The sequence below is a fragment of the Solanum tuberosum genome, unplaced genomic scaffold (genome assembly GCF_000226075.1).
Source record: "Solanum tuberosum cultivar DM 1-3 516 R44 unplaced genomic scaffold, SolTub_3.0 scf00330, whole genome shotgun sequence".
In the NCBI taxonomy this organism is placed as follows: Eukaryota; Viridiplantae; Streptophyta; class Magnoliopsida; order Solanales; family Solanaceae; genus Solanum; species Solanum tuberosum.
Window position 1 is genome coordinate 280,360 of NW_006239256.1, and position 5,179 is coordinate 285,538.

Genomic DNA, 5,179 nt, shown 5'->3' on the forward strand with positions numbered 1-5,179 from the left:
TTATTAATCCCACTTATCTTACAAATTAAAATTGAATGTTATTAGACTCTTCATTACCCACATTTAAGATCTTTCATTATGTCGAGGTACATGAATATATGATTGTATTAAGTCGAGGTACATGAATATATGATTGCATTATAAGATCTTGGTTGATGCATGAATTTAAATATAACTATTACTTAATATTTAATTAATTTTAGGGGTAAGATAAGGACAAAATGATAATCCAATTTTGATGTTAAGAGTTTCCCACTTATAATAATATATTTGATATGATATGATATATGATGATATGATATGATTATTTTCAAAATATTATATTCAACTTATTTATCTCACATTAAAAATAAATGAGAAACTCACATATTTTTCAGAAAAAAAATAACAAATCTTCCATCATATTGAACACACCCTAAAAGTGTTGCTCTTCAATATTATACTAGAAATCAAGTTTTAGAATAAAAGTGGCTTGAACACACACTCAAAGTGTTATTCTATGACATGTTTTACCCTAAAAGTGTTGTTCTTCAATTATACTTGATCTCAAATTTTAGAATAAATAGTGGCTTGAACACACACTCAAAGTGTTATTCTATGACATGTTTTACCCTAAAAGTGTTGTTCTTCAATTATACTTGATCTCAAATTTTAGAATAAATAGTGGCTTGAACACACACTCAAAGTGTTATTCTATGACATGTTTTACCCTAAAAGTGTTGTTCTTCAATTATACTTGATCTCAAATTTTAGAATAACTGTTAGTATATAGGCAGGTTTGCAATTACACAAATTAAAGAAAAATTAATTTATATATAGTATACCCATTTAGAATTTTATATTCACCATCTTTCATATTTCCTTCACCTTCATAAAAGTTAAGTAGAGCAAAAAAATTTAAGAAGAAACTCAAGTACACTCCAACTAGTCCATTTTGAATCAGGTAACTTTTAAATGTATTATACAAGATCCCATCCTATAAACTAAATAACTTTATGAGAATACTATAATTGTCATTATTATATTTAGTGGTAATAATATAATATAGGTATTTAGTAATCAACATTCTAGATAAATATCGTTAAGTAAGTATATAGTAATTGTCTCAATTGTACCTAAAGTTACATCTCCTAAACCTACTAATATGCTACTCATATTAAAACCAAATTAGTTCTTAACTATTGAGTTACAAGGTATTCTATCAATTTGAGTATAGTAAGCTGCAAGATATTTGATATCTTTCTTTTAATATGATTTAAATTTCTCTTATTTGATGGATACTTAATTTTAGTAGACTCAGTTCTTGAGCCCCTCCGTTTCAATTTATTTATTTTCGTTTAACTTCATATTTTTACATTACTATAAAATAGTGGAATAGAACTTTATTATTTTCGTTTTTCATATCTCCTTGATTCATCACTTTTTTAATTTGTAAAAGCGTTTAGAGAGTTTTAATCAAATTAAAATTCTACGAAAGTATACTTAGTATTGTGTTCTAACTTCTACTTCTGACTCTTACATAACAACAACAACAACAACAACACAACACATCCAGTGTAGTTGTTTCACAAATTGGAGTCTGGGAGGGTAGAGTGTACACAGACCTTGACTAAGATAGAGAGGCTATTTTCGATAGTATAGCAAAATAGTATTACAGTAAAATAATATTATAATTAAACTATATGAAATCATAAATAGCAATAAAAATCGAAGAACAATAAACTAGAAGAATATATAGTCCTATGACTCTATTAAGGGCAACAAGAAAATGCCCTTTAAATTTGTCCGATGTTTTTCATATAAGTACTTATACTAAAGATTATACCTATTGAATCTTGGATTATGTATAAAATGTTCCTATTAAACATTTTTTAGACAATAAAGTTTTTAGTGGCTTGATTTTCACGTATTTGACATGAAAATTGTTGCTACAAGAAATTCTATCGACATTTTCGTAGTTTTTATTGAAATTAAAAAGAATGTGTTTTTTGTAGGAATTAGAATTGAATAAAGAGGGATGGCACACTCCATTATTGAGATTACCTCAATAGATAACCAAACTTCACTGCTTCTTCAAACTGAAAAAGATGAGGTATCTCTCTATCAATTTAGTTTTTTATTTCATTAACCCACTTTTCTTATGACAATTAAATATAGAATTTTTTAGACTATTTCCTTTCATGTAATTTTAGGTCTATCTCATGATCCTAACATATTCACTAACTATGGTTTTACACCTTATGGATTATTTTTTAATTTGAGACGGGTCCGGAGGGGTAAAGAAAATAGGTCGGGTGAAGTAAGTTTTCAAAGTCTTGTTGACATTTTTAAAATTAAAAAAAGCAGTTTTAAATTGTTTTTTTTTTTAAATTTCGTCTTGTTAACGAAAAAGGTAAATATAGATAATTTGTTAAACGATGATGTATATATGCACAACTTTTTTAAACACAGATCAAGGAAACAAATGATGAAGATCCATCAGGGTCGCAAACAAAGAAAAGTATAAATCAAATATTTGATAAAATGTTTGAGGATTTGCGCAAATCATCTTTTAAATCGAGTACCATATTCAAAGTAAATGTGCGGCTACGTGAATCAAATCCAGATGCTTATACACCAAAGATGGTCTCTATTGGCCCTTACCATAGGAAAAATGCTCAACTTCGTCCAATGAAAAAGTACAAACTATTGTACCTACAGCAGTTTCTTCAACGAGAAGAGGGGCTTGATGTGCAAACGTGCATCAAAATGTTGGAGGATAAGAAGGAGGATTTACTAATGTGTTACGACGATATAGAAGATGTCGATACTAATGAATTTTGCAAAATGTTGTTGCTTGATGGTTGCTTTGTGGTTGAGTTTATTCGAGAGCGTTCTGAAATATATTCAAAAGGGGAAGACAAAATTATCAATTTTGTTGATTACAAATATAATCAAATACTCCGAGACTTGTTGTTACTAGAAAACCAACTTCCTTTCGTTGTCCTCAAATGGCTTCATTTAATGACAGCGAAACATGGTGAATTACCATTGGAAAAACTGGCGATCACTTTGTTCAGCCATGTTGTTAACTTGGGATATTTGTCAGTAGACAATTTTTCATGTGATCTGACATATGTTGAAATGAAACATTTACTTAAAGTAGTACACATTGCTTCATGTCCGAAGAATTTCAAGAAATCGTTAAACAACAATGACACCAAGTGGAATAAGGTCATGTCAAATGCAACAGAGCTTTCCCAGGCTGGGGTTAGATTTGCAAAGGTCAATCATACGACAAGTTTATTTGATATAAAGTTTAAGCATGGATTGATGACAATACCTTCTCTTGATGTGGTAGATAGTACAGAAATCCTCCTGCGAAATTTCATTGCTTATGAGCAACAATCAATTGATTTGGAATATTTATATTTCAGTGATTATGCAATTTTTATGGATCAACTAATCGACTCAGATAAAGATGTGAGTTTACTTCGCCGTAAAAAAATCATAGCAACCTGGATAGGAGAGGACAAAGAAGTGGCTAGCCTCTTCAACAAAATCGGAAATGGGGTCACTGTTTATTCCAACTTCAGTTACAAAAAAGTATTCTTAAAAGCAGCTAAACATTGTTTTGAAAAACCATGGAATAGAAAGATGGCAAGTTTGAAGCATAATTATTTTAGTAGTCCTTGGGTAGGAGCTTCAACTATGACAGCCGTCATACTTCTCATACTCACAGCTATACAGACTATTCTAGCTATCATAAGTGCCTTTAAAGATAAGAAGTAATTGTCTCAATTATAATGTTGATGAGTTTATGGGTTATCACTTCTTTTTTATCAATATTATACTCTCTCATTTTATGTTTAATTTGTCATTAATTCAAGAAATGGTTGCTTCAACACATACTTACGCTATTGTCCACATGACTTCTATATTCCATGTGTGTCACGCCCAAAATCCCATTAAGGCGGACCGGCACCCGTTACCGAGAAGGCTCGGGAGGATCAACCTATAATCATGCTCTATCTATGAACATTTAAAGGTGATGCCATAGTGGATAACATGTTTTCATGAAAGTAGACAGTACCAACAAGCCAAAAGAAAGTGCACATGACTTGGACGTTGGGACCATGATGTCTAAGACACGAGGCACAACCACACTTCACTATACATAGTCTACAAAGCCTCTAAATGATAAAACATTATGGGGTTAAGGTCGGGACAGGCCCCGCCTTACACTCAGCTACTATACAATACCAAAATACATGCTATAGACTCGGAAAACCCCGAATCAACCTGGAGCTCACCAATAGCCACCGGATGTCATGTTCTCCTACTGGGGAGATCTACTAGCTCCTGTACCTGCAGCATGAATTGCAGGTCCCCCGAGAGAGACGTCAGTACGGGAGAATGTACTGAGTATGTAAGGCATAAAGTACTGTATGTGAAATAAGAACTCAAATGAAATCATATACCAATGTAAGAATACAGACCACCTTTCCTCATATTATGGAATCAGGTACTTTACATTCTTTACTTTACACTGTGCACAATATATAATACAAATGACCAGTTGATCAGTGGTAGACATATAAATCGGGATCGACCCATGCTAGGCTTTCCTTTAACCCCTGGGATACCACCCGTTATATTGGGATCGACCCATGCTAGGTGATTCTTCCACCCCTGGGATACCACCCATCAATAAGCAGATTCATTTAATATCTTTCCATTAACATTTGAGATGATTCTTTTGGTGGTCATAGCACTTTTTAGTTGTGGGACTATGTAGTCAACAAGTGACATGTAATAATCATATAATGCAAGAACAACAAAGTAGAGAGTAGTTACACAATTAGTGAAATGCATAGGAACTGAAATAACATATGGACCTTATTTAGTTAAAAGGAGAACTCATACAGGGTATTCAATGTATATGTACAGATTTGACAATAAACATGTATTGGAATGTGCAGACATGTTAAAGAGTGAGAACAAGGTCATAAGTCGTGTTGGAGCTGGTAGACTGCATCTATGTGTTGAGGGTGAGTCTAGATTTCATGTCAAATAGTAGGAAATTGAAAAGCCATACATACCTTTCTATACCACCTTGTAATTACCTTGAAACCTAGGACCACAAGTGATACCAAGCTAACCCTGATGGCATGATCATGAGCATACTAAAGATAATAAA

The 5,179-nt window shown here is 32.1% G+C and overlaps 1 pseudogene; it reads left to right on the forward strand.

Moving 5' to 3' along the window:
* The first annotated feature begins 2,523 nt into the window (after window positions 1-2,523).
* Window positions 2,524-5,179, forward strand: part of LOC102581919 (uncharacterized) — a 10,191-nt pseudogene continuing 7,535 nt past the window's right edge.